At 48.5% G+C, this 22,397-nt stretch overlaps 1 long non-coding RNA gene across 1 annotated transcript; it reads left to right on the forward strand.

Annotated features, from left to right (window-relative positions):
* The first annotated feature begins 1,739 nt into the window (after positions 1-1,739).
* LOC116663284 lies at positions 1,740-20,330 on the forward strand. Its single transcript, XR_004319523.1, has 3 exons — positions 1,740-1,787; positions 5,009-5,297; positions 20,044-20,330. It is a non-coding gene; the product is annotated as an uncharacterized LOC116663284 (long non-coding RNA).
* The last annotated feature ends 2,067 nt before the right edge of the window (positions 20,331-22,397 follow it).

Here is a 22,397-nt window from a genome sequence, read left to right on the forward strand (position 1 = left end):
CACACAGCTAGTTGGTGGAGGAAGCCATGTTTCCTCCCACCTCCCCTATCAAGAAGGGCAGCAGGAGGGAGAGGACGAGGGGAGGGTTTGCCTGCCTGTGCAGCTGGCCCACCAGCCTTGTCGAGGGGCGGGTGGTGACATGACCTGGAGCTCCGGAAGTGACTCTGGAAGGGAAGGAGACAAGAATGGAGTGGTTTGGACGTCGCCTCCTCAGAGGGTCCCACCCTGATCAATGTACTTAAAATAGGTCTTTCGTGTTGACTTTTCTGCCTTGTCACCCACAGTGCTGACTGCATTCTGTGGCCCTCTTTCCCTCCCTTCCTTGTCTTTCTTCTCTTGTTCAGGGTCTGCCTCTCCTACTGGGGAGCATCTTCTAAAAAGGCAGCGACCTGGGGAATCTTTGTCATCCTTGCGTATCTGCCCCCTTGCACAGGCCAGGCACTCAGCAGCTGCTCAGTGCATATATTTTTTTTGGATAAGGAGACACAATCGTCCATGAAGTTGTGATGGCACATACCTTGTGGGGTTGTCCTGAGCTTTCAGGGGGACGGTGTCTGAAAGCACGAGGCACACGGCTCCTGGCACAGAGTAGGGGCTAAAGATGGTGGCTCGAGTCACACCCCTGGATTGGGAGCCTCTGGATGCAAGGAACTGCATCCCAAGTACCCATCGTGCTGGGCACGGCTCGGCAGTAAATCTTCTGAATGCTTGAATGAGAGATTGACAAGACAGAGAAATAGGGTTAGAGTCGCCACCCTCAGCGGTGGTTTTTGTTGCCTAGGAACCCCCACCCCCACCTTCAGGGGTGAGTGACTTTGTGGGTGAAGAACAGGGAGTGAAGGATCCAGTCTCCACCACAAGCAAACAGGTTGGGAAAGGGGCTTGGGAGGGTTTTCAGCTCTGTAAGTCCCCAGTCAGAGGAGGGGCTGGTTCCCGTTTGGGCAGAATTAAAATTCACAATGATTTCCCTGGTGTCCACAACTTACAAGAGGAGTTTATCGTAAGGAAATGTTAACGTCTGCATTTTGGCTCCAAAAGTCAGTTGAAGGATGGCGGTCGTTGTCATGTCTGTTGACGGGGCTTAACGGCAGGTTGTCTGGAAGCTCCGAGGGTCTTGGGGTGGCTACACAATAGTATGGGCCCCCGGAGATACCCAGATGGACCCTGAGCCCCCAAGAGCCACCCAGGGCAGGGTCTCTGCGGGTGATGGGAGTCAGAGCTGTAGATCCTAATCCATCACTCTTGCCACCCCTGTGGGCTCTGCTTTGCTGTCCTGTCGTGGACCTTTCTGGGGGCACTTTGGGACATTTACCTCAGCCCCCTCCTCCTTGTCCCAAGGAGGCTTCTTGAACTTTCCAACTTGGCCAGTGGCTGAGGAGAGGATGTAGCCCAGTAAGTGTGAGCAGTGACCCAAATCCATCTCCATCTCTTACTAGGTGACTGCTCAGCTTCTCTGAGTCTCAGTGTTCTCTTCTGCCAAATGGAGACAGTAAGGATCATTCTCTCCTAACGTGGTGAACTTCCATGAGGTAACATCTCCAAAGTGCCTGACACAGAACCTCCCTGGGGCCCTGGGGAGACTTCTGGGCTGACAAGGCTCTGGCTCTAGAGAGAGACGCTTCCTCTCTCAAACTGGGCCACACATGGGGTTCAGTGAGCACAGGAACCCAGGAGACCCGGGGCCACTGGCCATCACCAAAGAAGGGCTGAACATTCACAAAGACAATTTCTCTCCTGCAGATGCTGGAACAGCCACCATCATACCAGCAGCAATAGTTTAAATGGAGGTAAGAGTAAAAATGACAATAATAAAGGTGGTAATAACCAGAATTTATGGGGCGCCAAGAATATGCTTTCTGCTGTGCTGGACACCCGACAAGTATTATCCCATGTCATCCTCACAGTGGCCCTGGGAGGCAGATTTTGTCATTGTCCCTATTTTATTTTTATTTAAAAAGTTTTAATGGAAGTACTGGGGATTGAACCCAGGACCTCATGCACGCTAAGCATGTGCTCTACCAATGAGCTATACCCCTCCCCCAATCCTTATTTTAAAGATGGGAAAACTCAAACTCCGGGAAATGAAATGTCCAATGTCACCTCATTGGTACGTTATGTGGGGGAGGGGTAGGCTCGAACCCAGAAGTCCAGCTCCCAAGTCTCTTGTCCTCTCCACCTGGCTGCCTCCTTTTTGTCCATCTTCTCCCTTCTGCCTGTGCTGATGTCAGCTGTTCCCACTTCCTTTTTCCATGGACACTGAGCAGAATGGGAGGCGGGAGGGTATGTGGTAAGATTGCAGGGAACTGAACATTGATGGGGGCCTCTGAGGGGTATGACTCTGAGTTTCCCATTTGTTCTTCCTGCTCAAGGGCTCTAGAAGGCTGCAGTGAAGATGCGGGCAGGGCCTACTAGCAGTGGGGCTTGGTGTTCCCTGCTGGAACTGACTCATCTCAAATCACCCAGACCCTCCACACCCATCTCCAGTTTTGACAGCTCTTTTGAACCTCTTCCCTGCTGGCCTCCCTGACCAGGCCACTCCTTTTGCCTCCTAGGGCTAAGATAAGGATCAGGGCTTTGGAGTCTCTCCCACCTGGATTAAAATTCTGCCTGACTGCGTCTAAGAAACGTACAGCTAACGTCATAGTTAGTGGTGAGAATGAAAGCCTTCCCTCCGAATCAGGAACAAGACAGGGGTTCCCAGTCTCCCCGCTCCTATTCAGTATTGTCCTGGAGGTTCTAGCCAGGGCAATCAGACAAGAAAAAGAAAGAAAGCTCATCGAGATTAGGAAGGAAAAAGTAAAACTATCTCTATTTGCAGATGACATGATCTTGTGTATAGAAAATCATAAGGAATTGACTAATATATATATATATTAGAACAAATAAATGAGTTCAGGAAGGTTGTAGGATACAAGAGCAATATATAAAACCAATTTCTATATCTTAGCAATGAACGCTCTAGAAGTTAAATTAAGAAAATAATTCCATTTACATTTGTATCCAAAGGAATAAAATACTTAGGAATAAATTTAACAAAAGAACTGTAAGATTTGTACAGTGAAAACTACAAAATGTTGCTGAAAGAAATAGAAAGGAGACCTAAACAAATGGGAAGACATCTTATGTTCATGGATTAGAAAATTTAATATTGTTAAGATGGCAATATCAACCAAACTGATCTATAGATTTAATGCAATCTCTGTCAAACTTGCAGTAGGCATTTTTATAAAAATTGACAAGCTGGTTCTAAAATGTACACAGAAATGTGAGAAACCTGGAATAGTCAAACGATCTTGAAAAAGAAGAACAAAATTGGAGAACTCCTACCTTCCAACTTCAAAATTCACTACAGATTTATAGGAATCAAAACTGAGTGGCACTGGCCTAAGGCTAGACTACAGATCCATGGAATAGAACTGGGAGTCCAAAATAAGCCTATGTACTTATGCTCAACTGATTTTTGACATGGGTGCCAAGGCTGTTCAATGGGGAAAGAATAGTCTTTTCAAGAAATGGTGGTGACAACTGGATACACACATCGAAAGAAAAAGGTTGAATCCCCACCTCACACCATATACAAAAGTTAACTCAAAAGTGGATCATAGACTTAAATGTTAGAGTGAAAACGATAAACCTCTTAGAATAAAACAAAGGAGTAAATCATGACCTTGGGCATGTGACACCGAAAGCTCAGCAATAAAAAAAAAAAGGTAAGTGGGGCTTCATTAAATTTAAAGCCTTGTGCTTCAAAGGATGACAAGGAAGTGAGAAGACAGCCTACACAATGGGAGAAAAATTTTATAAATCATGTATCTGATCAGGGACTTGTCTATAGAGAGAATTATTTACAACTCAATAATAAAAGACAAATAATCCAGTTCAAAAATTCCAAAGAAGGCATGCAACTTGCAGTAAGCCCTGTGAAAAGATGCTCAACACTATTAATCATTAGGAAAACACAAATCAAGCCCACAATGAGATACCACTTCACCCCCACTAGGATGACTAAAATAAAAAAGATGGTTAATTACATGTGTTGGTGAGGATGTGGAGAGACGGAAACCCTCATACATTGTTGGTGGCATTGTACAGTTACTTTGGAAAACAGTTTGGTGGTTCCTCAAAATGTTAAACATAGAGTTACACATAACCTTGCATCCATTCCTATGTAGACCCACCCAAGAGAATTGAAAACATATATTCGCAAAAATATTTGTATATAAATGTTCAGAGCTATGTTATTTTTAGGAGCCAAAAAGTGGAGACAACCTTGACGTCCATCAACGATTTATGGATAAACAGAATATGATATAATCATATAATGGCAGGTTATTTTAGCAAAAAAAAGGACTGAAGTCCTCACACGTCGTATAACACGGATGAACCTTGAAACTGTTATGCTAAGTAAAAAAAGCCCATCACAAAAGGCCACACATTGTGTGATTCCATTTATACGCCATGTCCAGAGTAGACAAAGCCATAGAGAGACGAAAGTAGATTAGTGGCTGCCAGGGGCTGGGGGGAGGGGAATGGGGAGTGACTGCTGACGAGTATGGGGTTTCTTTTCGGGTTGATGAGAAGGTTCTGAAGTTGGATAGTGGTAGCGGTTGCACAACTCTGTGAATATACTAAAAAGCATTGAATTGTGTACTTTGAAAGGGTGATATTTGTGGTATGTGAATTATATCTCAATAAAAGTTATTAAAAAGGGGAGGGGGCTCAATTTCTAGTTCACAGGAAATATGGGGACAGAGAAACAAGTTCAATGACACCATGAGGATGCAAACAGACAACCAGTTGTGCGCAATCCACAGGACAACTGACTCGGTTTCTTTAATGAGGCAATGGCAGTGGGGAGGGTATAGCTCAGTGGTAGAGCACGTGGTTAGCAGGCACGAGGTCCTGGGTTCAATCCCCAGTACCTCCATCACAAAAATAAATAAATATCCCTTAAAAAGTAAGGCAATAGCATGACTTATTTTTATTTTTATTTTTTTTAAATTAATAGGCTACAACAACTGAATGTCATGTGTAGACCTTCCATGGATCCTAATTCAAACAAATCACCTGGAAACCGCACTGATGAGACTGTCTCTCAGGATAAGAAGGTTACGCACTGGATATCAGCTGAGGCCATGGAATTGCTGCTAATTTTGCTAGGTGTGACAATGGCATTGTGTCCTCAGATTTCGAGCAATGTTGAAGTGTGTTGGGATGAAATGACGTGTCCAGGATTGGCTTTAAATTCACTTTAGTGACAGCAACCACAAGATAATCAAAAGGGACAAATAAAACAGGTAAATTCTCAATAATTATTGAATCTGAATGACAGTCTATGGAGCTTTATACTCTTTATTTTGTGTATGTTTAAAAATGTTCCTAATCAAAATCTTTTTGATGTTAAAAAGGAAAATCCTGCCTGTGTGGCCTCAGGCAAGCTCCTTCTCTGAAGCTGGATTGGCACAGCTATAAAATGGGGGTGATACTGGTTCCATTTCACAGATGAGGAGACTGAGGTTCAGAGAGGTGGCGTGACCTGCCCAAGTCTTACGGCCAGCGTGGAAGGAGCCAGTATTAGAACCGGAACCCGCTCAGCTCTAAACGCTGTCTCTCACCTTCTTGCTTCCCTGTGGACGTGGTGGCTGCCCTCAGCAGCTGTCACCTTTGGGGTGTGTGCGCACGTGTGTGTGCGTGACCTCGCGGCCTGTCTGAGGCCAGCCTGCGGCCTGTCTGAGGTGGAGTCTGTTTTCTTTCTCAAGCAGGCACTGTGGACATTGGGACACATCCTCAGAGTCGGCTGCAGCTCGCACACAGGCCCCTCAGTCCACCCTGCCCTAGGTCACCCTCTGCCCCCCATCTCCGGATGTCCAGGAGCCAGGCCCGGCAGCCCAGGCAGCGGGACAATGGGCCCTTTGGAGGCCCGGCCAGGGCCTGGGCCTCGGCTGTGGGCTGCGGCCGAGGCTACCACAGAAGGTCGCTTGTGGCCGGCCCGGGCTGCAGCCAGAAATAGGTCCTGCTGGGCACCGGCTCCTGAGGGCCCCGCCCTGGATTCGGCCTGGGAATGTGGGTATTTGTGGAGCTGAGGGGGAGGAGACCTTCGTCAGGAAAGCAGGCTTATTTTGGAGCCTCTGGGAGGCTGGGAAGAAAATGGATGGTGTCCTTTACCTTCCACACTCAGCCCACCCCTTAGTGCAGAGGCAGGAGCACAGGCTCTGAAGTCTCCCTGGGTGCAAATCCTGCCTCTGCCCCCGCCAGCTTGCGTCCTGCTGGCTGTGCTCCGAGCCTCGCTGTGCCGCCTGCGCGATGGGACAAGCCGTCCCCGGGTTGTTAAGGATCCCCGATGATGCTTGCAAGGTGCCTGGAAGAGTCTGTGCTCTTAACGTGCCTGTTATTAAAGTGCTTCTGCCACTTGCCCCCTCCCACCCCAGACTGGGGGCTGCTCCAGTCCCTGGGGTCTCGCCTGGCCCTGGGGTGGGCCCTGCAGGGCCTGGAAGGTGGTCTGTGGCACTTTGGCATCATCGCTGTTTTGGGAAATCAAAGCTCTGGAGCCCTGGCAGAGACCCACAAGCCCCTGCAGCCAGGCAGCCCCCTCCCCTCCCCTCTCCAGCCTGGCTCCCCGGCTACCCCGCAGGCTCCCTAGGTCTGCTCTGAACCGCAGCCTCTCCCACCCTCCCACCATGCACTACGCTGGGGACCTGCAGGAGTCGAGCTCAGAGCTGGCCGTGGGAGGGTTTTCAGTCGTTTTTCCTGCACAACTTTTACATCTGCCTCTCTTTGCCTGAAGCTGGGTGATGGGGGCTGGTAACTGTGGAGATTTGTAAGTTTCAGCCTGTGGTTCACAGACAGATTAGACCCAGGTTCAAATCTGGCGTCATACAGGCAGCAGTAGGCCCTTGTAGAGGGAGAGATGGGAGTCATGCTTATCTGGTTCTTGTGGAAGCCAGGGGACCAAGTCTCCCTCCTCCCACCCCCTGTATGTCCTTGAAGCTATTTTTATGTGTTGCTGGAAACCAGAATTACAGACAGAGCCAAAAGCACTGGGAGGTTTCCCGTGCGCTGCGGGTCTTGCCCAGGGGAGCACGGGCCATTCCCAGCAGACTCGTGGAGCCCGTCCAGATGCTCCACTGTGTGGGTCGGGGAGCCTGCCCCTGGCCTCCTGAGAGCCTGGAGGTCACTGTTGGTAGGCCCCTGGTTGGCTGGCACAAAGATGAGGAACAAGGACTTAGAGAGGCTGCGGGGAGGGTGCAATTGTCCTGGGGTCCTTGAGGCCTGTGTGAAAGTCCAGAATCCTCATAGAGTTCAATAATTCATCCATCCATCTATCCATCTATCCATCCGTTCACTCATTCACTCTTCACTGACCTTTTCACTCATGATATATTGAACAAGGATCCTCTTGGTGTTGGTGGGGAATCATCCCCCAAACACACAGAGCCCCACCTCCAAGGAGCTCACAGATCTGACTGCTGCGCTCTCTGGCTGAAGCCCCACCCTGGCCCGCCAGTGTTCACTGGCGACCGTGCAATCTTCATACTGTGACAGGGACGAGGCACAGCCCCGTCCCCCACTCACCAAGTCCTCATTAAAGAGGGCTTGATCTTGCCTGTTCAGCTCTTCTTTCTGCCCTCCACAGAGGGCTCTCCCTCTCCCAGCCTGGTTCCAGGGGGAGGCGGGAATGCAGAGCAGACAGGCAGGGGCTGGGGCAGTTCTGGGCTGTTCTTTACTGGGGGCTCTGTGAAATGGGAAGAACAGAAAGGGACTGGAGTTGGGCCGTAAATGATGAACTGAGTGAGCAGAGAGAGGCAGAAGAGCCACAATCGGAGGTGGGGGGCAGCTGCCAGCGAGGGGTTCTGGAGTAGAACATGATATAAAAGCCCTGGAGGGAGAGATGAGGGGGCTGGGAAGTATTGCTGGGGGGTAGAAACTGGCTTTTCCTTGATATTCTTTGTAAGACAAAAAAACCCTGGAGATCCCTGCAGATAATATGTGGGTGCTGTCCCAGGCTCCTTTTAATGAGACTTTGTAGGGACGCGGCCACATGGGCCCTGGGAGTTACTTGGGTTACCCTGCATGGCTTATGGGGCTTTCCGTGATCTGTGGTCTGCCCATGTTTTTAACTTTATCACTCATCTCTTCACCTTTCCTCTCCCCTAACTCCTCATCCAAACCCCACATTCCAGCCTGGCCTAGTTCCTTTGACCTCCCAGCAACCTTGCTGTGACCTCTGCCCCAACACCCGGACTGTTTAGAAGCATTTGATCCCCTGGGCTCTCTGTTCCCTCCCTCGGTCTCTAGGTTGATCTGCCCAGACTATTTTCCTCTGGTTTCCTACCTTAGTATGATTTTTAATGCAGTCTTAGAGACAAGAATATAAACTTAGCGCGCAGGTGAGTTTTACCAGTCTGCTCACACTCAGCACAACATACAGGCAAATAACCAGAATAATCAGGGAAGTGGCGCTGCCTGGCACCTTGCCCTTCGGGTTCACAATAAACCACAGTAATTCATTTATTAAAAATACCCACTGGGCACCTACTACCTCCCAGATATTCTGTTGGGTGCTAGTGATTTAAGTATACTCAATGGAATTCAAGTCTGCAATCCAAACCCTAACCCAACACCAACCCGAAGCCCAAACTGAAGCCCAGTACCAGCCCTAATCCTAATGCCAACCCTGATCCCAAACCCAACACTAATCCTGATCTAACCGCAATCCTATCCTGGCCAAACCCAATACCAACTCTACCCTTAACCGAAACCCAACCCCAACCTTAATTCTAACCTTAGTCTTAAACATCTTTCAGTAAATGTGTGTCTCCTTTTCTGTCGTAGACAGTGGGGCATGCTGAGTAATAATGAAATTCATCTGATTCTGGATCATCCAGTGCCTTCAGGCTGGGAAAGGTAGAAGGCAGGTGAGACCAGGTTGAAAACCAGCTGAATACCAGGGGGTAACTTTGAAAAACAGAGTGTGTATTTTCATGTAAGTCCCCACGAGCCTATGTCATGGTCATTTTCTAAAATCAAGATCTGTAGTGTGACCCTGCCTGACTCAGCCAGTACCTGCCGGCTCCTCCCCTCGCTGGCCTCTGGGTCATACAGACCCTGTCTTGTGAATGCCCCAACCTCCTTTTGGCCTCAGGGCATCCACATGTTGTTCCCGTTGCCTGAGTATCTTTCCTCCCGTCCTCACCAGGCTGACTCCTGCTCAGTCCTCAGGCTCCTCTGAAATGTCACTTCCTGCCCTCTCCCCCAGACTCATTTTTCTTTTCTTCATGCTCCTGGCCCCTGTGCTTTCCTTTCAGGGCATTTGTATTTATGGCCATGTGTTTGTTTGCATGTTTATTTCTTTAATGCCTGTCTCCCCAGCCAGATGCTGACGTCTTTCAGGGCAGGAACTGTGTGTTTTGTTCACTGCTTTGGCCACAGCACCTGGCATACAACAGACCTGTAGAAAACTTGGTTGATCAAACTATTGAAGGAATGAATGAATGCATTTTTCACTTCATAAAAGTGAAAAAAATATTCCAGCCAACTGCAGCTCCTGGCTAGGGGATGTTTGTCCCAGGCCCTGTGCTGAGCACTGGGGAAGCCAGGAGAGAGGGGCTGGGTCTCCCAGTGCAGTCTACCATCCGTTTCTGCTTCCAATGAACTCTCCCAGGCTTACTTGGAAACAAAAAAGATTTTTGAGATTCCATTTCCTCATTTCAGATTCTCCACCACCCTGAGTGGGAGATCTGCAGGCAGCATCCTCACTATTTTACAAGATGCTTTTGCCCAGAGAGGTAAAAGCGCTTTTGTGGTTAACCTGGCTGGTTGGCAGCAGTGTCAAAATCCTGTCTCCTGGTCCCCAGCCCTTGGCATTGAACTGTTGCTTTCCTTCTGCCCCCTGCACTCAGAGGTGCTCAGCTCTGTATCTGTCTCCAGGAACGCAGCTATGGGGATTGTCAGACTCCAGGCCCATCGTCGCATTTTGTTGACAGGCGCATTGAGGCTGATGCTGGAACCAGCCTTGGGCAAGTGAGTCAGAGGTCAGCACCCTGGACCCCAGCTAAGAGGGTGGCTTCTTCTCACCCAAACAAGGTCCCCCTTTCTGGAAGGTCAGGAGAAGGACTTTAGTCATAAGGGTCACTGCTCCTTATGCCAGCCCTGGGCGAATCGCTTGTTACCTCTCTGGAGCTTTACAATTACTCAATTTACCAGATGAAGAAATGGAAGCACAGAAAGCTGCAGTCACTTACACAAGGCACACAGCTAGTAACTGTTGGTGGTGGAATCTTGACCCAGATCTACTGAAGTCTAGAATCTTAACCTTATACTTAAAGAAAATCCCAAGAGTGCAAGGAAACGTTGCCAAAATGCAAAGCTGCCCGGTACTGATAGTCAGATTATGGCCAGGGAAGCATCCTCGGCACTGCGGACAGCCAAGGCTGCGGCGAGTTTGATCTGGGCCCCGCCCCCAGTTTTCTGACGCCTCGGCCCTGCCCTGGATCCGCCCATCGCCCGCCCCCTGCCCCGGCTGCTTTAGGCTCCGCCCCCGCGGGCAGCGCAGGACTCCCATTGGCTGCCGTTTCCATGGTTACATGGGGCCTGTGGCGGTCTGGCTTCCCTACACGTGTCCCCCGGAGCCGCCAGGAATTTGACAGGCGACCACGTGCGCGGCAGCGCGGGAGCCAGACAAAGGGCCGAGGGAGGTGGGGAACGAAGCCGGTGGAGAGGCCAGCGCGGCCGGCCCCACGGGCTGGCAGGGGTGAGCCCCACGATCCTCCTGCGAGGAGGAGGAGCCCTTCACCTCCGCCTTTTTTTTTTTTTTTTGTATTTTGGAGGAAAGAAAAAAAAATTGATGCTAGGAGGAAGGAGACTGTTTCCAGCCAGTCCCACCAACCCTCCCTTCTCCAGGAAAATACTGGTACACAGGCATCTTTTGAGGCCCGAGAGCCCACAGTGTCCTCACTTAGACACCTGTCTAACCTCGCCTTGACCTCAGTCCTTGAGGTTTCTATTTTCTTTCTCTGGCTTGTTTTGGAAGCAAAAGCTTAAAAAGTATGGTTGTTTTGATGCTAGAAAAATGAGATCCAAGGAATTGTGGGAGATCTTGCCATCCATCCATCTTACAACAGCTACTGCATCTCCAGTCATGATGATGTAAACCGCTCCCCTACCCCCAGCTTCTTCACTGGGTTCCTTGGCTCTGCTCCCAGCCAGGGCCTGAGCTGGGCCACTCAAGTCAGTGCAGTAGTCATCATGTCCCATGTGTTTGCTCTCATGTGGCCTCTCCTGGTTGGGTGCATTACCATTCTTCTAGTCTCCAGGCCAGATGCCTTGAATGATCCTTTCCCCCAGCCCCTATTTCCATCACCAGTTGTATCTGTTTCCTGTTGCTGCTGTAACAACTTACCACAAATTTAGTGATTCAAACAGCACAGATTTACTCTCTTAACTGTTCTGTAGGTCAGAAGTCTGACACAGGTCTCACTGGGCTTAATTCAAGGCGTTGGCAGCCCTGCGTTCCTTCTGGAGACCCTGAAGGAGGATCATTTCCTTGTCTTTTCCAAATGTAGAGGCTGCCCTCATTGCTTGGCTGGTGGCCCCATTTCACCTCTGGAGCCAGGGGTGGGCAGTGGGGTCTTCCTTTACTGTGACACAGATTCTTCTTCCCTTTTCCACATGTAAGAACACTTATGATCACTTTGGCCAACTTGATAGTTGAGAATGATCTCCTCATCTCAAAGTCAGGGAATCAGCAACCTTAATTCCATCTGCAATCTTAATTCCCCCTGTCATGTGACATAAGATAGTCATAGGTTTGGGTATCAGGACGTGGACATCTTTGGGGACATTATTCTGCTGACCACACCACCCCTGATGGTTTGACGTCCAAAATCTCTCCACAGTCCACCTCCTCTCTTCTCCCTATCTGGCTGCCCACATCTCTGCCAAGATGCTTACAGTAGCCACCTGTCCTTTGTCCTCCTTTCTCTCACCCCAGTCTGTCCACAGCCCCCGGGGTGAGTGCTTCAAAATATAGATGCTGCCCCTTCCATGGCCCTGATCACCTGCAGGCGACAGTTCAAACTCTGTACTTGGGCCCAAGGGCCCTTGACCTGCCCCACTACTCACCCCGCCCTGTTGGCGCTTCCAGACCCATCCTCTCTGTCAATCTGCCTCACGCCTTTGCTCCTGCAATACTAAATCACTTCCGGTGCTCTTTATTCCCCAGGGCATTTGACATCCCCTGGCCTTTCTGGGTTGTCTGCCCACTTTTATTTATCTCCCTTGAGAAACCTTCTCTAACCCCTAGGTTGAGTTAAGGGCCCCTTTATTGCGCCTTTCCCAGAACCTAAATGTGCTCATCACTGACCACGGTGGCCCCGAGAGATTTGAACCCGTGTCTCCTCTTCCTGTCTCTGTAATCCCTCTGGAATGGGTACTGCATCTCATTTGCCTCTTTGGTCACACTGCCCATCATGCATTGGCCGCACTCAGCTCAGGAACTTGATGGTGGATGTGCAGGGACGAGCTGGGCTATTCTGGGAAGCAAAGGATAAAGTGAATGGAAAAGCCCTTCCCTTCTTGGTGCAAGAGGACCTTTGCTCTGCTTCTGGTTGCTGGGGCGGAGGGGTAATCACAGCAGCGATAACGGGACCGACACTGCAGGCTGGTCCACACCAGGGATCTGCTAACAGTTTGACATGCATATTGTCAACTGATTCTGACAACAGCCTAGGAGATACCAATCATCATCCGCACCCCCATTTTATAGCTGAGGACCTTAAAGCTTGTGAGGTTAAGCACGAGAGGGCTTCAGAAGAGACCCTGGGCCAGGAAGGTGGCCTGGGCCCTGTTTGGAAGGGTGATGGGAGCCCATGGAAGTGTCCTCAGGCAGGGGGCTATGCCTGGCCTGGCCTTGGGTGGGGTTGACCTGGCCCCTCAGGAACAGCTTCCAGGATGCACTTCCTGTAGCCTCTTCTTTCCTCTCACTTCCTGTTTCCTTTTCCTCATTGTTCTGCCAGCCTATTGTCATCGTCTCCCCTCAACGCACATCCAACCAGGATATAAAGGCAGGAGGTTCATTTTCAAAAGGAAAGGAAGGGGAAGGGGGAGTTAGTGTTTAACAGGAATAGAGTTTCAGTTTGGGAAGGTGAAAACTTTTTGTGCATGGATGGTGGGGACGGTTGTACAACAATGTGAATGCACTTAATGCCACTAAACAGTACACTTAAAAATGGTTAAAATGGCAGCTTTTATCTTATGTATATTTGACCACAATTTTAACCCCCCCCCCCCAAAAAAAAAGGAAAGGAAAGGAAAAGTGTTTCACTTTTGGAGAATTTTTGAAGATCGGCCTTCCACTGCACCTTTGTCATTTCTCAAGTCCCCTCCCAGGGACCAGGCTATGTGCATCCTCGCTTCATCCTGGAAACGACCTCTCCTCCAGGAGAGGTGGCCTTCTCCTTTGCAGCTGAGGAGACTGTGGCTCAGAGGCTGGAAGTGCTAAGGCTGTGTTTAAAAATGGTAGGCCTCTAGTTCCAAGGTGCAGTGTAGGGAAATGTTGGGAGTTTGGGCTTAAAACGGGCTCAACTCCTGATTGCGGTGAGACCTTGGGTAAATATTTCCATCACTGACTTTCCTCTTCTGGCAACTGGGGACGATAATAGTGTCGTCCCCAGTGCAGTGGGAAGATTCGATGAGATGTTGTTGTAAAGTCTTAGCATGGGGCCTTGGCCACCATCAAAACTAAAATTCCCTCCAGAGTCCTGCTGGTGCCCCCTCTTGGTGCTGCAGTGGGTAGAGGGCTGGATGTGAGGCCAGGAGACCTGTGTCAGCCCGACACTGACTTTCTCTGTGACCTCGGGGAGATCCCCTCCCCTTCCTCGGCCTCAGATTTCTCTCTGTAAAGCCAGGAGTGGGTAAGGTCAGCAGGACTCTTTTCAGTTCTGGTTTTCTGGGGCTCCGTTCACAGCCCAGACATCTTCAGAATCATTGCCTTCTGTCGGGCCCATCCTCCAGTGGAAACTGGGCCAGGTCTCTGGTTCTATGTTTGCCCTTGATCTTTTCAGCAGCATTTAACTCCCAAAAAGAGGAAGAGGAAGATAACAGAGTTCTTGAATCCCAGGGTATGTACGAATCTTTGCCTGCCACCCAGGCCAAGGCTGGGGACAGACCTGGCCTCTGACAGAGCCACCAGCAAGAACTCTTGCCACCTCTAGGGTGAATTCTGTCCGGTTCCTGCCATTGGCTTGAAGTGTTTCCTGGTGGTTCTGGGTGCAAATTCACCCCATCCTCACAACTACATGTAAGTTTCAGGATCTCAGAGACGAGCTTCATTTTTCCTGTATCTTTCACCGTCTCTGCAGGGCCGGGCCCAGGGCAAGGGAGGTGGGTTGAAGCACCCTGGGCGGGGCTCTGGGAGATGCTGGGTGGTGCAAACAACACTCAACACTCATTAGTAAATGAGACTGGGCCATGTGGTCACTATTATTGCTAATAAATCATGTAGTAAAAATCCTTGATGGGACATCCATGGGTGATGGACGTGGAAGGGTAAACATTTGGAAAGTGCCGCCCATAATAATAATAATTTTAAAACTAGGCAACAATCGTTGAGTGACCCCTGAATTTGAGGTACTGCGCTGGGTATGGACAGTCAACTCTTATTTTCAACTTGGAATCAGGTAGGGGACACTGGCTTCTCCATTTTACATATGGAGGCACTGAGGCTTGAGGAAGCTGTGCCCAAGGTCATGTTACTCACCTGATGTGTGTATGACCTTATCTTAACTAATTATACCTGTAACCACCTCATTTCCAAATAGGGTCAAGTTCTGATGTACTACCGAGTAAGACTTCAATATATCTTTTTGAAAAATATTTTATTAAAAACCTTTCAACATTATCTTTTTTTGTGTGTACTGTGGAAAAATACACAAGAAATAAAACTTATCATCCTAATCATTTTAAAGTGTGGCATTAAGCAGTCAGACTTTTAAAAATGTTTCCTAAGCAATTATTTTATTTTGGGAGAGGAGGGGTAGATATTTACGTTTCTTTCTTTCTTTCTTTTTCATATGTTGAATCATCCTTGTGTCCCTGGGATGAATCCAACTTGATCATGGTGTATGATCTTTTTTATGTGTTGTTGGATTCTGTTTGCTAGTATTTTGTTAAGGATTTTTGCATCTATGTTCATCAGTGATATTGGCCTGTAATTTTCTTTTTTTGGTAGTGTCTTTGTCTGGTTTTGGTATCAGGGTGATGGTGGCTTCATAGAATGAGTTTGGGAGTATTCCCTCCTTTTCAATCTTTTGGAAGAGTTTGAGAAGGACTGGTATGAGTTCTTCTTTGTATGTTTGGTAGAATTCCCCAGGGAAGCCATCTGGTCCTGGACTTTTGTTGGTAGGGAGGTTTTTTTTATAGCTGATTTTACTTCATTTCTAGTGATCAGTCTGTTCAAGTGGTCAGTTTCTTCTTGATTCAGTCTTGGTGGACTGTATGTTTCCAGAAACTTGTCCATTTCTTTTGGGTTGTCCAATTTGTTTCCACATAGTTGTTCATAGTTATTTATTTTTCAGTGGAGGTACTGGAGAGTGAACGCAGAACCTCATGTGTGCTAAGCACATGCTCTACCACTGCGCTATATACCCTCCCCTCCACCAGTCACATTTTTACGCAGCCATCACCACTGCCCATTCACAGAACCCTTTTCATTTTGCAAAACTGAAACTCTGTCTCTGTTCAACACCAACTCCCCATTCCCTCCCCCTCCAGCCTCTGGCAACCACCATTCTAGTGCCTGTCTCTATGAATTTGATGACTCTAGGTTCCTCAAAAAGGTGAATCATACAGTGTTTATCCTCTTGTAACTGGTTTATTTCACTTAGCATCATGTCCTTAAGGTTTATCCACATTGTAGCATTAGTCAAGATTTCCTTCCCTTTTAAGGCTGAATAATATCCCTCAACATATCTTTTTGGGGGACACAATTCAACTCATCATTGGAGTCGGAAGTCTGAGTCTTGGCCATTCCAATACTGAGGCATAAGACATGAGTAGGAACCAGCCAAGAAGGTTGAGGAGCGGCAGGGAGGTGGAGGGAAATCAGGAAACTGTGCCGTCAGTATTGAGGAGGGAGTGATGGTCAGTGCCAGGGTGGCTTCAGGTCAAACAAGAGGTGGATGGAGACGGACCATCAGGTTAACAACGGGGAAGACTTTGGTGATCTGGACCAGAGCAATGTTGGTGGAGTGGTAGGAATGAAGCCTGTTTGGAGTAAGTTTTGGGAGACTGGGATGAGAAGAAGCAAGCACAGCAGGCGGATAACTCTTTTGATGAATTTTGTAATAAAAGGCAGCTGAGAAATGGGGTGAGAGCTGAAGAGAGTCATGTAGTCAGAGGTTTTGTAAACATGGGAGTAGTTACTGCACTTTTGTATGCGGGTGAGAATTATCCAGCGGGGAGGGGAAATCTGATGATACAGGGTGGAAAGGGGAGGTGGCTCCGGCATGTCCCTGAGGGCAGGTGGTGAAAGCTGCTACTCAGGGCAGGAGGGGCAGAGGGAGTGGGCCAGGTGGGGAGTCGGGGTGGTGGTGGCAGTCCCCAGATAGTGTCCTTATTGTTCCTGTTTCTCTGAAATAGAACACTGCCATCAGATGAGAGGGTCAGGGGAGGTGGTGCTGGTGGTCTGAGGAGTGGGCAGAAGGCTCTCAGAGTCACAATGGTAACCTAGGAGAGGGGCGAATGATTGGACCAGGAAAGGAGGTGTGAGTGCCAGAAAGAAAAACAGCTGTCGTTTGCTGCGGATTTAGTCTGTGCCAGGCACCATGTGAGTGATATTTCTCACGTTTTCTCATTTAATTCTCCCACCAACTCTATGTGACATAGATTTTTATTTTCCATTTTACAGATGTGGAGACTTTAAGATTTAGGAAGGTGATGTAACTTTCCTCAGATCGTATAACCTGCAAGTCTGACCCTAAAGCCTGACTGCTAAGCAAGCCTGTCCAAATCCCGCAGGAAGCCTGGACACTACTGTGTCAACGATGAAATTACATTTTTTTCTCTCTCTGTAGAAGTACTAAAATGTTTATTTTAGAAATTTTGGAAAATTCAAAGTCACATAGACAAGAAAAAAAAATTTTTAATGGCTATAATTTCACCACCCAGAAATAATTACTGTTAAAATGTACTTTCTTTGTTGCTTTTTTTTTTTTCCAATGCATGTTAACTGTGGCAGATCTAACGTGTTTAGCAAATCCCGTCTCCCTTCTGTTGCGGGAACGCAGCTAGACTACATTTCCCAGCTTCCCCTGTAGGTGGGGTGGCACGTGATTGAGTTCTGACCAATGGGATGTGGAGGAATTGATGTGTTCACTTCTAGTCCTGGCACCACAAATGCCTCCGTGCTCTTTCTTTCGTCTTGTTGCTCATAGGATGTGAAGGATTCAGTAAAGGATTCCAGGACCCTTAGGGGGCAGGCAGACCACTAGTCTGAGGGCACCTGGGTTTCCGAATGACTCAGTGGAGTAGAGACCCCTTCTCTCCCTGATAGTTCCACGAGAGTGAAATAAATCTTGGCTATGTTAAGTCACTGGACTCTGGGAGCTGCTTGTTAAAGCAGTTAGCCTGATACAGAAACATCACACCAATATTGGAATCATACTGTAGGTACAGTTTTTAGGCTGATTTACTACTACTACTACTACTACTACTACTACTACTACTACTACTACTACTACTATTACTATTATTATTATTATTATTATTATTATTATTATTATTATTATTATTATTATTATTATTATTATTACTTACCACTTACTATAACCTTCCCCCACATTATTAAATAATCTAGGACAGCACGATCTTAATGGTAGCCCACAATAATTATTTATTTACCCAATCCCATATGGTTGGATATTTAGGTTGCTTCCAACATTTTGCTTTTGTAAGACATGCTCCAGTGAGCATTCTCATGAAAAATTGGGTCACCCTATCTGGAGATGCACCAGTTCATCCCACCTCTGTTTCCTGCCTCTGAGCCTCTCCTCTGCCTGTGCTTAAGGAGATGCCCCAATTCCATGGAGACTATCTGAAGAAACGAGTGTAGTGGGATGAAATGTACATTCTTGGACAATGGTGTGCGCAAACTTTGATTTTTCTAGACTTGATCTCATTTTGCTCTTGTGTCCCCTTTCCTACTGATGTCGTGGTGGTGGAGGAGGTGGGATGACAAAACTGAAAGTCAGTCTCTTCTTTTGTAAAACAGTATCTTCCAGGCAAGTATCTGGTCAATGTAAAGCCTTAACTCCTTGTAAGGGCTCTTCCTCTGCACTCAGGGTATCTCCCTTCTGTTTCCTTTTGAAGGTGGTATCTGGCTGCGTGGATAAGCTTATGTGGTCCAAAGGGATTGAAAGGTGTGTCTCGTCCTACTTGCTGTCCCCGCACCTGCTCAGGTGTGGCTGGTTTGGTATGCTCTAGTCTCTGGGCATCACGTTGACTTTGGCTGATGGTAACCGTGGACCTTGCTTTGTACCAAACCTCTCATCTCAGAGTCAAGCCTCTTTCCATCTGTGTTGGTTTAGGGCGGCTGTAAGAAAGCTCCCCAAACTGAGTGGCTTCAAACAGCACATGCTTATCTGTAATGGAGTTTAGAAGTCTGAGGTCACGGCGTTGCCAGCGCTTTGCTTCCTCTGAAGCCTCCGGGGAAGGATCCTTCCTTGTCTCTTCCCACTTCTGGTATCTCCAGGCTTGTGAATGCATCACTCCAATCTCTGCCTGCTCCTCTTCCTCTTCTTACAAGGACATCAGTCATACCAGGTTAGGGTCCATCCTAATCTCCTCGCCTTAACTCAGTTGCATCTTCTAAGAGCCTATTTCCAGGTCAGTTCATATTCAGAGGTATGGGGTGAGGGGTGGCTAGGACTTCAACAAACCTTTTGCGGGGAATACAGTTCAATCCATAGTGACCTCCCTGGATCCTCTCAGCTCCTGGGCGTCCTCCACTCAGTGACAGTGAGGGTCTTTATGAGGCTGTCCTCAGTCCCACCTACCTGGGGACCCTCAGCCGTTTCCACTCTCCTGCAGCCTTGCCACGTGGGGTACAGTGTCAGGCCCAACGTGGACACATCCTGGGGGGCACAGATGCCACCTTGGATGTCCTCACATCCCCTAAACTTATCTGAATCCTTCTACTTCCCTAGGACCCTCAAGTCTGGCCTTCCTCCCACCACGTCTCCTGTCCTGTCCACTCCCCGGACTGTCCAGCTGCAACTCTCACGTCGAAGCCTCCCTCTTCCCTATTCCATGCTACGAATGTTATCCACCCTCCCTTCATGGGGCAAAGGCCTCATGGTTTGAGTTTCATGGTGGTGGCAATTTGAGAGAGAGAGAGAAAAATACTGAATTAGCAAAAGGGAAAAACACAGCAGGAAAGATTTCCAAGATTCTACGCCTGTTAAAATGTTTTTGATGTTAGACCCTATTTGCCTTGACCTTTGAAAGTCTAAACAGATGAAAACCCTGGTCTCCCTTTATCTGCTAGTCTCTCTACTCCATCAGTGAACCCTGACCGTACAGCCCTGTCTGTTCGTCCAAAGGCTCCCGGCCCTTGATTTCTTCTTCTGGGACACTTTCCCTCGTACCCCATTGCTGTACACTTTTACTCATGCTTTGGGTCTCAGCTCTGACGACACTTCACTGGGGGAAGCTGTTCCTGATTCCTTAGACAGATAACCTCCGGACAACATGCTGCCATCAACCAGTGCACTTGTGACTATGTGTTTTACGTCTGTGACCCTCCGCAGACCACAGGGCCCGGAGGACAGGAGCCACACGTGCTTTGTTCCTCTCCGGGTTTCCACTGTGGGCACTTGGCAGTAACTCACCGAATTCTGGGTGAAGGGATGAAAGCCGGTGACAGTGACACAACATCATTTTGTATTAGATTGAACCATGTGAACTTGCCAACTAAATTTGGTTGTTTTTCACCTACCAAAATCTCAGTTGCCTATGATTGAAGCCCTCCCACGCTTTCCTTTCTTGCAGACCCCATCACTGGGCAACGATCAGCTTGTCTGCTGGGGAGGAGAGGCTGCGGATGATCTGTAATTTCTTGGGCTCCCTGTCTCCCCTCTGATGTTGGCCATCAATCTTTCCATGCCTGGAAGATTCTGCATTGGGTGAGGCAGCGCATGTATGGTAAAATAGCCCGTGTGGTTTAGCCACTTCCTCCAGTTTCTAATTGTTCTTCAATTTCTCCTTGGCCTGGTGAATTACCTTCATGCCTCGTGTCTTAGAGTAGCTTAGAGGTTGACCACTGTTTGAGGGGGTGTAGATTAGCTGGTAAGAGCAATGGATTTGATGTCAAACAGCTCTCAGTGTGGGGCCTGGTACACACTAGGTGCTCAATAAATGCTTGTGGAATTATGAAAAGCAGATAGGGGTCTGAGTCACAGCTCTGCTACTTACTGACTTTGAGATCTTGGGGGAGTTGCTTACACTCTCCGAGTCTCACTCTCCTTATCTATAAACTGGGGTAACCGTGTACCCACCTGACACTGAGAGGATGGAGGCAAAGGGTTTTTTTAGCCTGGGGCTGGGTCCACATGAGGCTTCATAGCAGTGGGAGTTGATGGTGGTGGGTGTCTCTCAGCAGCGTCCTCTCTTCTCTTCCAGACTGTTCCAAGCATCTCTCATCTGGTTTCCCAACTTCATATCTCTTCCCCTCCAGCCACCTGGAACCCCTCACCCAAGGATTAATCAGTGTTCTCATCTGTGGCCCTATCACTTTCTGCTCAGAGCCCTGCAGAAGCTCCTCATTGCCTCTCTAGTGACATTCAGGCTCCTGTGGCACCTGAAGCTCTCGAGGTTGGCCTCACCCACCCACACTTCCAGCCTCGTCTCTGATCACACTCCTGTGCTTCAGCCAAACGTGTATGTCACTTGCTGTTTCCGCCCCAACCCCGCCCAGCTTCCAGACTCCCTGTTCCACTCAACCTGTCCCTTCCACCTGGGATGCTCTCACCTTACCAAGTAAGACAGTGCTTGTCAATGAACTTTGATGTCAGATGGCTAACTTAAAAAAAAAAAAAAGGAAATAACAAGTGTTGGAGAAAATGTGGATAAATCAGAACCCTGTGGGCTGCTGGTAGAAATATAAAATGGTGCAGCTGCTGTGGAAAACAGTATGGCGGTTCCTGAAACAGCTAAACCTAGAATTATCATATGAGCCGGCAATCCTACATCTGGGTATAGACCCAAAAGACTTGAAAGCAGAGAACTGAAGAGATGTCTGTGCACCCATGTTCACAGCAGCATCATTCACAGTAGCTAAGGTGTAAAAGCAACCCAATATCCATTGACAGGTGAGCGATCGACAAAATGTGGCAAATACATAATAGAATATTGTTCAGCCTTAAAACGGAAAGGGATTCTGATACGTGCTACAACCCAGATGCACCTGGAGGACATTATACTAAGTGAAATAAGCCAGTCACACAAAAACAAAGCTGTGATCCCACTTATCTGAGGTCCCTAGAGTAGTCAAGTTCATAGAGTCAAAAAGTAGAATGGTGGTGGCCAGGGGCTGGAGGAGGGAGGAGTGGGGAGTTAGTGTTTGATGGGGACAGAGGTTCAGTTGAGGAGATGAAGAGCGTTCTGGAGGTTGGTTGCACAACAGTGTTGATGTGCTTAATGCCACTGAACTTACACTTAAAAATGCTTAAGGTGGTAAATTTTGTGTTTTGTGTATTTTCCAATTAAAAAAAAAAAGAGAGAGAGGCTTTGAAGACTGCCTTTGCTAGGAGCCACCATCAAGAGATGTCCTTGCTTAGCGGGACAGAGGATGGTCTGCATCAGGCAGCATCTGCTCTGCAGCTGGAGCCAGGCCCCCAGGAACATTCCAAACCCCACCACAGAAAAGGCCGAGTGCTCTGGGGCTTCCTCTGTCCTCATCCTTCCCTCACCTGGCCTCACCTCTCAGTTCCCTGAAATCCTTTCCCTCAGCTGCCACTTCCAAGGCCACATCTGGCTCTTGGCTTCTCCAGGAACACCCTTCCCCATCTGTAGTCTCCATTTCCAGCCTCCCCTTCTATGACTCCAGTATTTCCCACCTCATATCTTTCCACACACTCCTTCTGTGACCTTGACTCTGATAATTCTTTGCCCCTTACAATCTTTGACCCTTTTTTCCTTGTCCTTTCCCTCCCCCTGCCACCTCTTTCTCTCCTCACTCTGGTTACAGCTGAATCTCTCTGTTGCCTACACCCTCTCTCTGTTGCAGACACCCTTAGCTCCTGCCCTTTCCCACTTCCTATTCACCTGCCAAATCCTGGTCCTGGCTGAGTTCAGCGTGCTGCCTCTGGTGCTCCGGCACCCAGGCAGTGAAACTGGTGGTGGGC

The sequence above is a fragment of the Camelus ferus genome, chromosome 4 (assembly GCF_009834535.1).
Source record: "Camelus ferus isolate YT-003-E chromosome 4, BCGSAC_Cfer_1.0, whole genome shotgun sequence".
Classification (NCBI taxonomy): Eukaryota; Metazoa; Chordata; class Mammalia; order Artiodactyla; family Camelidae; genus Camelus; species Camelus ferus.